Below are 15054 nucleotides of genomic sequence, written 5' to 3' on the forward strand. Positions count from 1 at the left end.
TTCCTGTCTGAATTTGTCGCACAGAAAGTTGCAGGCCAAATATGTGTGACATTTCTGCGACTTTAGCTTCTAGAGCATTTTTACAACATTATACATAGGTGCTGAATACATAAAAAGCGACTGTTCAGCGACAGACAAGTCGCATCGGCTGAAAGTAGGCCAGAATGTCAGTCCATGTTGGAGCAGGTTTAGATACAGTCTAAAGTATAGATCTCAAAGTCTGTGCACAGAATTTAGCAAGGGCCTCGCACCTTCTGATGCATCAGGTAGGTGCACAATAGCATAGCCTAACCCTCTGTACTTTGGTCTATATTGATGCGGGACATAGACAGCCAGCTGATGACCAATCCATTAGTGCAATGGATGGCTGGAAGCATTTGTCTTTGCCTTTGCAATACCACAGAAGCAATGCATGGTCAATGTACAGCAATGACACACCTGTGTGAACAGCCAGGAGACCCCCCCCCCCCATGTTATGTTACATAGTTACATAGTTAGTACGGTCGAAAAAAGACATATGTCCATCAAGTTCAACCAGGGAATTAAGGGGTAGGGGTGTGGCGCGATATTGGGGAAGGGATGAGATTTTATATTTCTTCATAAGCATTAATCTTATTTTGTCAATTAGGAACATTCAGCACCCACCCGCTATCAAGGCAGCTGCCTATCATGTCATGCCCTACCTGCACAGGTGTGCTGGCTACTCAAATGATCCAATTAAGGAGGCCATTTAGTCAGCAGCAGCAGAAGTCCTGTGCCTGGACGCTCCAACAGCGGCCAGACACAAGCAGAAGCAGAAGCAGCAGAAGCAGCAGCAGCACCACCTTTTGTTTTTTGGCTGCAGCAGCAGCAAGGCCCACAGGGCTGGCTAGCTGGCTAGCCAGCAAGCAGGTAGCAATGAAAGTAGGAATCTTTCTTTTTAACCCTGTAAGGGGGTGGTGCACTGTACCCGAAGATACTGCCATATCGGATCAATGCATAGGGCGACGGAAGCAAGCTTCGAAATCGGCCCCCGTTCTCAAAAATCCATTTAATATATGGTCCCCAGATAGGGGACGTATCAGATATTAAACTGATAAGAACAGATACTACACTTGATCTTAGCCAAAAGGCCGAGAAGCGATAACCGTGAAAGGGGCGGGCCCAACAAGGTGCCCTTCATGGGCACTATCACTGCTTGCTGTCAGGGAGGCTGCCAGACAATTTTCCATGCACACTCTGGGCTGGGGGGCAGTCAACCACCAGTACACACAGCAGAACCTAAACCCATACCATTATTGCTAAGCAGCAAGACAGGGACCCATTGCACTCCCACGGGGCCTTTTTAAATGCAATCCATAACCCGGATTTGCCAGGAACCCTTCTTACTCCTCCTACTTGCATGTGACACTGGGCTTAGGATCTGCATAGGAAACACACACACAAGCACACACCTACCTTTGTTGCCTGCAGATGCCTCCTTGGCTGTCCCCAAACGGTATCAAACCAACACCCACGGGAAGCTGTAAGCATAGAGGACATGCCTGCACCCCATTGGACTTACCTGTGTGGGTTAAACCCGGGTTATTTGACAACCTATGGCGGTGATGGTTCTGCTCAGGCAGAGCAGTGCTGATGCTCCTCATAAAGCTGTCGCTGCTGTGAAGGTTCTAGGTGACATCACAAATCCCTATGGTTACATACACAACAAAGCTGGGTTGTTGTTGTTTACACTCTGCAAGGCCTGTGGAAGTGAGTGACATCATAGCACTGTAGTTCTGAGGGTTCTAGATGGATGCAACAATCTCCTGTTGCTTCTATGAAGGCCATAATAGACGACATCACCAAACAGCTCCATAGTCACATACACAGCAAAGGAGAGATGTTGTTTACACCTAGTGATGTCAGTGGTATTGAGTGACATCACAGCACAGTGCTAAGGCTCCTGGGCCTGGACACAGCAGCGGCTGCAATATCTCAACGGAGAATACGTTTATATATGTGTGTGTGTGCGCGTATATATATATATATATATATATATATATATATATATATATATATATATATATATTTCTCCGCCGAAATCACTTTTAAACCCATTTCCACCTTTTTTTCCCTTCTCTTCCTCTTACTTTTTTTTCACGTTTTTTTACGTTTTTCTCCTTTTCGCCTCTTTTCTGGGCGTATTATTCTTCTTTTTCTTCTTTTTTTCGTCTAATGCATACCCCATCAGTGCAGCAATGCTTATTCAATACCGCCAGCAGATGGAGACACTGGGGGATAATTTTCTAAGGATTTATACTGATTTTTCCTGTCTGAATTTGTCGCACAGAAAGTTGCAGGCCAAATATGTGTGACATTTCTGCGACTTTAGCTTCTAGAGCATTTTTACAACATTATACATAGGTGCTGAATACATAAAAAGCGACTGTTCAGCGACAGACAAGTCGCATCGGCTGAAAGTAGGCCAGAATGTCAGTCCATGTTGGAGCAGGTTTAGATACAGTCTAAAGTATAGATCTCAAAGTCTGTGCACAGAATTTAGCAAGGGCCTCGCACCTTCTGATGCATCAGGTAGGTGCACAATAGCATAGCCTAACCCTCTGTACTTTGGTCTATATTGATGCGGGACATAGACAGCCAGCTGATGACCAATCCATTAGTGCAATGGATGGCTGGAAGCATTTGTCTTTGCCTTTGCAATACCACAGAAGCAATGCATGGTCAATGTACAGCAATGACACACCTGTGTGAACAGCCAGGAGACCCCCCCCCCCACGTTATGTTACATAGTAACATAGTTAGTACGGTCGAAAAAAGACATATGTCCATCAAGTTCAACCAGGGAATTAAGGGGTAGGGGTGTGGCGCGATATTGGGGAAGGGATGAGATTTTATATTTCTTCATAAGCATTAATCTTATTTTGTCAATTAGGAACATTCAGCACCCACCCGCTATCAAGGCAGCTGCCTATCATGTCATGCCCTACCTGCACAGGTGTGCTGGCTACTCAAATGATCCAATTAAGGAGGCCATTTAGTCAGCAGCAGCAGAAGTCCTGTGCCTGGACGCTCCAACAGCGGCCAGACACAAGCAGAAGCAGAAGCAGCAGAAGCAGCAGCAGCACCACCTTTTGTTTTTTGGCTGCAGCAGCAGCAAGGCCCACAGGGCTGGCTAGCTGGCTAGCCAGCAAGCAGGTAGCAATGAAAGTAGGAATCTTTCTTTTTAACCCTGTAAGGGGGTGGTGCACTGTACCCGAAGATACTGCCATATCGGGTCAATGCATAGGGCGACGGAAGCAAGCTTCGAAATCGGCCCCCGTTCTCAAAAATCCATTTAATATATGGTCCCCAGATAGGGGACGTATCAGATATTAAACTGATAAGAACAGATACTACACTTGATCTTAGCCAAAAGGCCGAGAAGCGATAACCGTGAAAGGGGCGGGCCCAACAAGGTGCCCTTCATGGGCACTATCACTGCTTGCTGTCAGGGAGGCTGCCAGACAATTTTCCATGCACACTCTGGGCTGGGGGGCAGTCAACCACCAGTACACACAGCAGAACCTAAACCCATACCATTATTGCTAAGCAGCAAGACAGGGGCCCATTGCACTCCCACGGGGCCTTTTTAAATGCAATCCATAACCCGGATTTGCCAGGAACCCTTCTTACTCCTCCTACTTGCATGTGACACTGGGCTTAGGATCTGCATAGGAAACACACACACAAGCACACACCTACCTTTGTTGCCTGCAGATGCCTCCTTGGCTGTCCCCAAACGGTATCAAACCAACACCCACGGGAAGCTGTAAGCATAGAGGACATGCCTGCACCCCATTGGACTTACCTGTGTGGGTTAAACCCGGGTTATTTGACAACCTATGGCGGTGATGGTTCTGCTCAGGCAGAGCAGTGCTGATGCTCCTCATAAAGCTGTCGCTGCTGTGAAGGTTCTAGGTGACATCACAAATCCCTATGGTTACATACACAACAAAGCTGGGTTGTTGTTGTTTACACTCTGCAAGGCCTGTGGAAGTGAGTGACATCATAGCACTGTAGTTCTGAGGGTTCTAGATGGATGCAACAATCTCCTGTTGCTTCTATGAAGGCCATAATAGACGACATCACCAAACAGCTCCATAGTCACATACACAGCAAAGAAGAGATGTTGTTTACACATAGTGATGTCAGTGGTATTGAGTGACATCACAGCACAGTGCTAAGGCTCCTGGGCCTGGACACAGCAGCGGCTGCAATATCTCAACGGAGAATACGTTTATATATATGTGTGTGTGTGCGCGTATATATATATATATATATATATATATATATATATATATATATATTTCTCCGCCGAAATCACTTTTAAACCCATTTCCACCTTTTTTTCCCTTCTCTTCCTCTTACTTTTTTTTCACGTTTTTTTACGTTTTTCTCCTTTTCGCCTCTTTTCTGGGCGTATTATTCTTCTTTTTCTTCTTTTTTTTCGTCTAATGCATACCCCATCAGTGCAGCAATGCTTATTCAATACCGCCAGCAGATGGAGACACTGGGGGATAATTTTCTAAGGATTTATACTGATTTTTCCTGTCTGAATTTGTCGCACAGAAAGTTGCAGGCCAAATATGTGTGACATTTCTGCGACTTTAGCTTCTAGAGCATTTTTACAACATTATACATAGGTGCTGAATACATAAAAAGCGACTGTTCAGCGACAGACAAGTCGCATCGGCTGAAAGTAGGCCAGAATGTCAGTCCATGTTGGAGCAGGTTTAGATACAGTCTAAAGTATAGATCTCAAAGTCTGTGCACAGAATTTAGCAAGGGCCTCGCACCTTCTGATGCATCAGGTAGGTGCACAATAGCATAGCCTAACCCTCTGTACTTTGGTCTATATTGATGCGGGACATAGACAGCCAGCTGATGACCAATCCATTAGTGCAATGGATGGCTGGAAGCATTTGTCTTTGCCTTTGCAATACCACAGAAGCAATGCATGGTCAATGTACAGCAATGACACACCTGTGTGAACAGCCAGGAGACCCCCCCCCCCCCCATGTTATGTTACATAGTTACATAGTTAGTACGGTCGAAAAAAGACATATGTCCATCAAGTTCAACCAGGGAATTAAGGGGTAGGGGTGTGGCGCGATATTGGGGAAGGGATGAGATTTTATATTTCTTCATAAGCATTAATCTTATTTTGTCAATTAGGAACATTCAGCACCCACCCGCTATCAAGGCAGCTGCCTATCATGTCATGCCCTACCTGCACAGGTGTGCTGGCTACTCAAATGATCCAATTAAGGAGGCCATTTAGTCAGCAGCAGCAGAAGTCCTGTGCCTGGACGCTCCAACAGCGGCCAGACACAAGCAGAAGCAGAAGCAGCAGAAGCAGCAGAAGCAGCAGCAGCACCACCTTTTGTTTTTTGGCTGCAGCAGCAGCAAGGCCCACAGGGCTGGCTAGCTGGCTAGCCAGCAAGCAGGTAGCAATGAAAGTAGGAATCTTTCTTTTTAACCCTGTAAGGGGGTGGTGCACTGTACCCGAAGATACTGCCATATCGGGTCAATGCATAGGGCGACGGAAGCAAGCTTCGAAATCGGCCCCCGTTCTCAAAAATCCATTTAATATATGGTCCCCAGATAGGGGACGTATCAGATATTAAACTGATAAGAACAGATACTACACTTGATCTTAGCCAAAAGGCCGAGAAGCGATAACCGTGAAAGGGGCGGGCCCAACAAGGTGCCCTTCATGGGCACTATCACTGCTTGCTGTCAGGGAGGCTGCCAGACAATTTTCCATGCACACTCTGGGCTGGGGGGCAGTCAACCACCAGTACACACAGCAGAACCTAAACCCATACCATTATTGCTAAGCAGCAAGACAGGGGCCCATTGCACTCCCACGGGGCCTTTTTAAATGCAATCCATAACCCGGATTTGCCAGGAACCCTTCTTACTCCTCCTACTTGCATGTGACACTGGGCTTAGGATCTGCATAGGAAACACACACACAAGCACACACCTACCTTTGTTGCCTGCAGATGCCTCCTTGGCTGTCCCCAAACGGTATCAAACCAACACCCACGGGAAGCTGTAAGCATAGAGGACATGCCTGCACCCCATTGGACTTACCTGTGTGGGTTAAACCCGGGTTATTTGACAACCTATGGCGGTGATGGTTCTGCTCAGGCAGAGCAGTGCTGATGCTCCTCATAAAGCTGTCGCTGCTGTGAAGGTTCTAGGTGACATCACAAATCCCTATGGTTACATACACAACAAAGCTGGGTTGTTGTTGTTTACACTCTGCAAGGCCTGTGGAAGTGAGTGACATCATAGCACTGTAGTTCTGAGGGTTCTAGATGGATGCAACAATCTCCTGTTGCTTCTATGAAGGCCATAATAGACGACATCACCAAACAGCTCCATAGTCACATACACAGCAAAGGAGAGATGTTGTTTACACCTAGTGATGTCAGTGGTATTGAGTGACATCACAGCACAGTGCTAAGGCTCCTGGGCCTGGACACAGCAGCGGCTGCAATATCTCAACGGAGAATACGTTTATATATATGTGTGTGTGTGCGCGTATATATATATATATATATATATATATATATATATATATATTTCTCCGCCGAAATCACTTTTAAACCCATTTCCACCTTTTTTTCCCTTCTCTTCCTCTTACTTTTTATTCACGTTTTTTTACGTTTTTCTCCTTTTCGCCTCTTTTCTGGGCGTATTATTCTTCTTTTTCTTCTTTTTTTTCGTCTAATGCATACCCCATCAGTGCAGCAATGCTTATTCAATACCGCCAGCAGATGGAGACTCTGGGGGATAATTTTCTAAGGATTTATACTGATTTTTCCTGTCTGAATTTGTCGCACAGAAAGTTGCAGGCCAAATATGTGTGACATTTCTGCGACTTTAGCTTCTAGAGCATTTTTACAACATTATACATAGGTGCTGAATACATAAAAAGCGACTGTTCAGCGACAGACAAGTCGCATCGGCTGAAAGTAGGCCAGAATGTCAGTCCATGTTGGAGCAGGTTTAGATACAGTCTAAAGTATAGATCTCAAAGTCTGTGCACAGAATTTAGCAAGGGCCTCGCACCTTCTGATGCATCAGGTAGGTGCACAATAGCATAGCCTAACCCTCTGTACTTTGGTCTATATTGATGCGGGACATAGACAGCCAGCTGATGACCAATCCATTAGTGCAATGGATGGCTGGAAGCATTTGTCTTTGCCTTTGCAATACCACAGAAGCAATGCATGGTCAATGTACAGCAATGACACACCTGTGTGAACAGCCAGGAGACCCCCCCCCCCCCCCATGTTATGTTACATAGTTACATAGTTAGTACGGTCGAAAAAAGACATATGTCCATCAAGTTCAACCAGGGAATTAAGGGGTAGGGGTGTGGCGCGATATTGGGGAAGGGATGAGATTTTATATTTCTTCATAAGCATTAATCTTATTTTGTCAATTAGGAACATTCAGCACCCACCCGCTATCAAGGCAGCTGCCTATCATGTCATGCCCTACCTGCACAGGTGTGCTGGCTACTCAAATGATCCAATTAAGGAGGCCATTTAGTCAGCAGCAGCAGAAGTCCTGTGCCTGGACGCTCCAACAGCGGCCAGACACAAGCAGAAGCAGAAGCAGCAGAAGCAGCAGCAGCAGCACCACCTTTTGTTTTTTGGCTGCAGCAGCAGCAAGGCCCACAGGGCTGGCTAGCTGGCTAGCCAGCAAGCAGGTAGCAATGAAAGTAGGAATCTTTCTTTTTAACCCTGTAAGGGGGTGGTGCACTGTACCCGAAGATACTGCCATATCGGGTCAATGCATAGGGCGACGGAAGCAAGCTTCGAAATCGGCCCCCGTTCTCAAAAATCCATTTAATATATGGTCCCCAGATAGGGGACGTATCAGATATTAAACTGATAAGAACAGATACTACACTTGATCTTAGCCAAAAGGCCGAGAAGCGATAACCGTGAAAGGGGCGGGCCCAACAAGGTGCCCTTCATGGGCACTATCACTGCTTGCTGTCAGGGAGGCTGCCAGACAATTTTCCATGCACACTCTGGGCTGGGGGGCAGTCAACCACCAGTACACACAGCAGAACCTAAACCCATACCATTATTGCTAAGCAGCAAGACAGGGGCCCATTGCACTCCCACGGGGCCTTTTTAAATGCAATCCATAACCCGGATTTGCCAGGAACCCTTCTTACTCCTCCTACTTGCATGTGACACTGGGCTTAGGATCTGCATAGGAAACACACACACAAGCACACACCTACCTTTGTTGCCTGCAGATGCCTCCTTGGCTGTCCCCAAACGGTATCAAACCAACACCCACGGGAAGCTGTAAGCATAGAGGACATGCCTGCACCCCATTGGACTTACCTGTGTGGGTTAAACCCGGGTTATTTGACAACCTATGGCGGTGATGGTTCTGCTCAGGCAGAGCAGTGCTGATGCTCCTCATAAAGCTGTCGCTGCTGTGAAGGTTCTAGGTGACATCACAAATCCCTATGGTTACATACACAACAAAGCTGGGTTGTTGTTGTTTACACTCTGCAAGGCCTGTGGAAGTGAGTGACATCATAGCACTGTAGTTCTGAGGGTTCTAGATGGATGCAACAATCTCCTGTTGCTTCTATGAAGGCCATAATAGACGACATCACCAAACAGCTCCATAGTCACATACACAGCAAAGGAGAGATGTTGTTTACACCTAGTGATGTCAGTGGTATTGAGTGACATCACAGCACAGTGCTAAGGCTCCTGGGCCTGGACACAGCAGCGGCTGCAATATCTCAACGGAGAATACGTTTATATATATGTGTGTGTGTGCGCGTATATATATATATATATATATATATATATATATATATATATATATATTTCTCCGCCGAAATCACTTTTAAACCCATTTCCACCTTTTTTTCCCTTCTCTTCCTCTTACTTTTTTTTCACGTTTTTTTACGTTTTTCTCCTTTTCGCCTCTTTTCTGGGCGTATTATTCTTCTTTTTCTTCTTTTTTTTCGTCTAATGCATACCCCATCAGTGCAGCAATGCTTATTCAATACCGCCAGCAGATGGAGACACTGGGGGATAATTTTCTAAGGATTTATACTGATTTTTCCTGTCTGAATTTGTCGCACAGAAAGTTGCAGGCCAAATATGTGTGACATTTCTGCGACTTTAGCTTCTAGAGCATTTTTACAACATTATACATAGGTGCTGAATACATAAAAAGCGACTGTTCAGCGACAGACAAGTCGCATCGGCTGAAAGTAGGCCAGAATGTCAGTCCATGTTGGAGCAGGTTTAGATACAGTCTAAAGTATAGATCTCAAAGTCTGTGCACAGAATTTAGCAAGGGCCTCGCACCTTCTGATGCATCAGGTAGGTGCACAATAGCATAGCCTAACCCTCTGTACTTTGGTCTATATTGATGCGGGACATAGACAGCCAGCTGATGACCAATCCATTAGTGCAATGGATGGCTGGAAGCATTTGTCTTTGCCTTTGCAATACCACAGAAGCAATGCATGGTCAATGTACAGCAATGACACACCTGTGTGAACAGCCAGGAGACCCCCCCCCCCACGTTATGTTACATAGTAACATAGTTAGTACAGTCGAAAAAAGACATATGTCCATCAAGTTCAACCAGGGAATTAAGGGGTAGGGGTGTGGCGCGATATTGGGGAAGGGATGAGATTTTATATTTCTTCATAAGCATTAATCTTATTTTGTCAATTAGGAACATTCAGCACCCACCCGCTATCAAGGCAGCTGCCTATCATGTCATGCCCTACCTGCACAGGTGTGCTGGCTACTCAAATGATCCAATTAAGGAGGCCATTTAGTCAGCAGCAGCAGAAGTCCTGTGCCTGGACGCTCCAACAGCGGCCAGACACAAGCAGAAGCAGAAGCAGCAGAAGCAGCAGCAGCACCACCTTTTGTTTTTTGGCTGCAGCAGCAGCAAGGCCCACAGGGCTGGCTAGCTGGCTAGCCAGCAAGCAGGTAGCAATGAAAGTAGGAATCTTTCTTTTTAACCCTGTAAGGGGGTGGTGCACTGTACCCGAAGATACTGCCATATCGGGTCAATGCATAGGGCGACGGAAGCAAGCTTCAAAATCGGCCCCCGTTCTCAAAAATCCATTTAATATATGGTCCCCAGATAGGGGACGTATCAGATATTAAACTGATAAGAACAGATACTACACTTGATCTTAGCCAAAAGGCCGAGAAGCGATAACCGTGAAAGGGGCGGGCCCAACAAGGTGCCCTTCATGGGCACTATCACTGCTTGCTGTCAGGGAGGCTGCCAGACAATTTTCCATGCACACTCTGGGCTGGGGGGCAGTCAACCACCAGTACACACAGCAGAACCTAAACCCATACCATTATTGCTAAGCAGCAAGACAGGGGCCCATTGCACTCCCACGGGGCCTTTTTAAATGCAATCCATAACCCGGATTTGCCAGGAACCCTTCTTACTCCTCCTACTTGCATGTGACACTGGGCTTAGGATCTGCATAGGAAACACACACACAAGCACACACCTACCTTTGTTGCCTGCAGATGCCTCCTTGGCTGTCCCCAAACGGTATCAAACCAACACCCACGGGAAGCTGTAAGCATAGAGGACATGCCTGCACCCCATTGGACTTACCTGTGTGGGTTAAACCCGGGTTATTTGACAACCTATGGCGGTGATGGTTCTGCTCAGGCAGAGCAGTGCTGATGCTCCTCATAAAGCTGTCGCTGCTGTGAAGGTTCTAGGTGACATCACAAATCCCTATGGTTACATACACAACAAAGCTGGGTTGTTGTTGTTTACACTCTGCAAGGCCTGTGGAAGTGAGTGACATCATAGCACTGTAGTTCTGAGGGTTCTAGATGGATGCAACAATCTCCTGTTGCTTCTATGAAGGCCATAATAGACGACATCACCAAACAGCTCCATAGTCACATACACAGCAAAGGAGAGATGTTGTTTACACCTAGTGATGTCAGTGGTATTGAGTGACATCACAGCACAGTGCTAAGGCTCCTGGGCCTGGACACAGCAGCGGCTGCAATATCTCAACGGAGAATACGTTTATATATATGTGTGTGTGTGCGCGTATATATATATATATATATATATATATATATATATATATATATTTCTCCGCCGAAATCACTTTTAAACCCATTTCCACCTTTTTTTCCCTTCTCTTCCTCTTACTTTTTTTTCACGTTTTTTTACGTTTTTCTCCTTTTCGCCTCTTTTCTGGGCGTATTATTCTTCTTTTTCTTCTTTTTTTTCGTCTAATGCATACCCCATCAGTGCAGCAATGCTTATTCAATACCGCCAGCAGATGGAGACACTGGGGGATAATTTTCTAAGGATTTATACTGATTTTTCCTGTCTGAATTTGTCGCACAGAAAGTTGCAGGCCAAATATGTGTGACATTTCTGCGACTTTAGCTTCTAGAGCATTTTTACAACATTATACATAGGTGCTGAATACATAAAAAGCGACTGTTCAGCGACAGACAAGTCGCATCGGCTGAAAGTAGGCCAGAATGTCAGTCCATGTTGGAGCAGGTTTAGATACAGTCTAAAGTATAGATCTCAAAGTCTGTGCACAGAATTTAGCAAGGGCCTCGCACCTTCTGATGCATCAGGTAGGTGCACAATAGCATAGCCTAACCCTCTGTACTTTGGTCTATATTGATGCGGGACATAGACAGCCAGCTGATGACCAATCCATTAGTGCAATGGATGGCTGGAAGCATTTGTATTTGCCTTTGCAATACCACAGAAGCAATGCATGGTCAATGTACAGCAATGACACACCTGTGTGAACAGCCAGGAGACCCCCCCCCCCCCATGTTATGTTACATAGTTACATAGTTAGTACGGTCGAAAAAAGACATATGTCCATCAAGTTCAACCAGGGAATTAAGGGGTAGGGGTGTGGCGCGATATTGGGGAAGGGATGAGATTTTATATTTCTTCATAAGCATTAATCTTATTTTGTCAATTAGGAACATTCAGCACCCACCCGCTATCAAGGCAGCTGCCTATCATGTCATGCCCTACCTGCACAGGTGTGCTGGCTACTCAAATGATCCAATTAAGGAGGCCATTTAGTCAGCAGCAGCAGAAGTCCTGTGCCTGGACGCTCCAACAGCGGCCAGACACAAGCAGAAGCAGAAGCAGCAGAAGCAGCAGCAGCAGCACCACCTTTTGTTTTTTGGCTGCAGCAGCAGCAAGGCCCACAGGGCTGGCTAGCTGGCTAGCCAGCAAGCAGGTAGCAATGAAAGTAGGAATCTTTCTTTTTAACCCTGTAAGGGGGTGGTGCACTGTACCCGAAGATACTGCCATATCGGGTCAATGCATAGGGCGACGGAAGCAAGCTTCGAAATCGGCCCCCGTTCTCAAAAATCCATTTAATATATGGTCCCCAGATAGGGGACGTATCAGATATTAAACTGATAAGAACAGATACTACACTTGATCTTAGCCAAAAGGCCGAGAAGCGATAACCGTGAAAGGGGCGGGCCCAACAAGGTGCCCTTCATGGGCACTATCACTGCTTGCTGTCAGGGAGGCTGCCAGACAATTTTCCATGCACACTCTGGGCTGGGGGGCAGTCAACCACCAGTACACACAGCAGAACCTAAACCCATACCATTATTGCTAAGCAGCAAGACAGGGGCCCATTGCACTCCCACGGGGCCTTTTTAAATGCAATCCATAACCCGGATTTGCCAGGAACCCTTCTTACTCCTCCTACTTGCATGTGACACTGGGCTTAGGATCTGCATAGGAAACACACACACAAGCACACACCTACCTTTGTTGCCTGCAGATGCCTCCTTGGCTGTCCCCAAACGGTATCAAACCAACACCCACGGGAAGCTGTAAGCATAGAGGACATGCCTGCACCCCATTGGACTTACCTGTGTGGGTTAAACCCGGGTTATTTGACAACCTATGGCGGTGATGGTTCTGCTCAGGCAGAGCAGTGCTGATGCTCCTCATAAAGCTGTCGCTGCTGTGAAGGTTCTAGGTGACATCACAAATCCCTATGGTTACATACACAACAAAGCTGGGTTGTTGTTGTTTACACTCTGCAAGGCCTGTGGAAGTGAGTGACATCATAGCACTGTAGTTCTGAGGGTTCTAGATGGATGCAACAATCTCCTGTTGCTTCTATGAAGGCCATAATAGACGACATCACCAAACAGCTCCATAGTCACATACACAGCAAAGGAGAGATGTTGTTTACACCTAGTGATGTCAGTGGTATTGAGTGACATCACAGCACAGTGCTAAGGCTCCTGGGCCTGGACACAGCAGCGGCTGCAATATCTCAACGGAGAATACGTTTATATATATGTGTGTGTGTGCGCGTATATATATATATATATATATATATATATATATATATATATATATATTTCTCCGCCGAAATCACTTTTAAACCCATTTCCACCTTTTTTTCCCTTCTCTTCCTCTTACTTTTTTTTCACGTTTTTTTACGTTTTTCTCCTTTTTGCCTCTTTTCTGGGCGTATTATTCTTCTTTTTCTTCTTTTTTTTCGTCTAATGCATACCCCATCAGTGCAGCAATGCTTATTCAATACCGCCAGCAGATGGAGACACTGGGGGATAATTTTCTAAGGATTTATACTGATTTTTCCTGTCTGAATTTGTCGCACAGAAAGTTGCAGGCCAAATATGTGTGACATTTCTGCGACTTTAGCTTCTAGAGAATTTTTACAACATTATAAATAGGTGCTGAATACATAAAAAGCGACTGTTCAGCGACAGACAAGTCGCATCGGCTGAAAGTAGGCCAGAATGTCAGTCCATGTTGGAGCAGGTTTAGATACAGTCTAAAGTATAGATCTCAAAGTCTGTGCACAGAATTTAGCAAGGGCCTCGCACCTTCTGATGCATCAGGTAGGTGCACAATAGCATAGCCTAACCCTCTGTACTTTGGTCTATATTGATGCGGGACATAGACAGCCAGCTGATGACCAATCCATTAGTGCAATGGATGGCTGGAAGCATTTGTCTTTGCCTTTGCAATACCACAGAAGCAATGCATGGTCAATGTACAGCAATGACACACCTGTGTGAACAGCCAGGAGACCCCCCCCCCCCCCCATGTTATGTTACATAGTTACATAGTTAGTACGGTCGAAAAAAGACATATGTCCATCAAGTTCAACCAGGGAATTAAGGGGTAGGGGTGTGGCGCAATATTGGGGAAGGGATGAGATTTTATATTTCTTCATAAGCATTAATCTTATTTTGTCAATTAGGAACATTCAGCACCCACCCGCTATCAAGGCAGCTGCCTATCATGTCATGCCCTACCTGCACAGGTGTGCTGGCTACTCAAATGATCCAATTAAGGAGGCCATTTAGTCAGCAGCAGCAGAAGTCCTGTGCCTGGACGCTCCAACAGCGGCCAGACACAAGCAGAAGCAGAAGCAGCAGAAGCAGCAGCAGCACCACCTTTTGTTTTTTGGCTGCAGCAGCAGCAAGGCCCACAGGGCTGGCTAGCTGGCTAGCCAGCAAGCAGGTAGCATTGAAAGTAGGAATCTTTCTTTTTAACCCTGTAAGGGGGTGGTGCACTGTACCCGAAGATACTGCCATATCGGGTCAATGCATAGGGCGACGGAAGCAAGCTTCGAAATCGGCCCCCGTTCTCAAAAATCCATTTAATATATGGTCCCCAGATAGGGGACGTATCAGATATTAAACTGATAAGAACAGATACTACACTTGATCTTAGCCAAAAGGCCGAGAAGCGATAACCGTGAAAGGGGCGGGCCCAACAAGGTGCCCTTCATGGGCACTATCACTGCTTGCTGTCAGGGAGGCTGCCAGACAATTTTCCATGCACACTCTGGGCTGGGGGGCAGTCAACCACCAGTACACACAGCAGAACCTAAACCCATACCATTATTGCTAAGCAGCAAGACAGGGGCCCATTGCACTCCCACGGGGCCTTTTTAAATGCAATCCATAACCCGGA

General features: G+C 46.1%; 7 non-coding genes across 7 annotated transcripts; all 7 read right to left on the bottom strand.

Moving 5' to 3' along the window:
• Nucleotides 1–933: 933 nt before the first annotated feature.
• LOC130309217 (U2 spliceosomal RNA) lies at nt 934–1124 on the bottom strand. Its single transcript, XR_008857916.1, has one exon. It is a non-coding gene; the product is annotated as a U2 spliceosomal RNA (small nuclear RNA).
• A 2095-nt stretch (nt 1125–3219) lies between these two features.
• Nucleotides 3220–3410, bottom strand: LOC130309201 (U2 spliceosomal RNA). Its single transcript, XR_008857900.1, has one exon. It is a non-coding gene; the product is annotated as a U2 spliceosomal RNA (small nuclear RNA).
• Nucleotides 3411–5510: 2100 nt separating this feature from the next.
• Nucleotides 5511–5701, bottom strand: LOC130309202 (U2 spliceosomal RNA). The gene has a single exon (XR_008857901.1). It is a non-coding gene; the product is annotated as a U2 spliceosomal RNA (small nuclear RNA).
• A 2091-nt stretch (nt 5702–7792) lies between these two features.
• Nucleotides 7793–7983, bottom strand: LOC130309203 (U2 spliceosomal RNA). Its single transcript, XR_008857902.1, has one exon. It is a non-coding gene; the product is annotated as a U2 spliceosomal RNA (small nuclear RNA).
• A 2090-nt stretch (nt 7984–10073) lies between these two features.
• LOC130309196 (U2 spliceosomal RNA) lies at nt 10074–10264 on the bottom strand. Its single transcript, XR_008857895.1, has one exon. It is a non-coding gene; the product is annotated as a U2 spliceosomal RNA (small nuclear RNA).
• A 2091-nt stretch (nt 10265–12355) lies between these two features.
• Nucleotides 12356–12546, bottom strand: LOC130309204 (U2 spliceosomal RNA). The gene has a single exon (XR_008857903.1). It is a non-coding gene; the product is annotated as a U2 spliceosomal RNA (small nuclear RNA).
• Nucleotides 12547–14640: 2094 nt separating this feature from the next.
• Nucleotides 14641–14831, bottom strand: LOC130309205 (U2 spliceosomal RNA). The gene has a single exon (XR_008857904.1). It is a non-coding gene; the product is annotated as a U2 spliceosomal RNA (small nuclear RNA).
• Nucleotides 14832–15054: the final 223 nt, after the last annotated feature.

The sequence above is a fragment of the Hyla sarda genome, unplaced genomic scaffold (assembly GCF_029499605.1).
Source record: "Hyla sarda isolate aHylSar1 unplaced genomic scaffold, aHylSar1.hap1 scaffold_1517, whole genome shotgun sequence".
NCBI lineage: Eukaryota > Metazoa > Chordata > Amphibia > Anura > Hylidae > Hyla > Hyla sarda.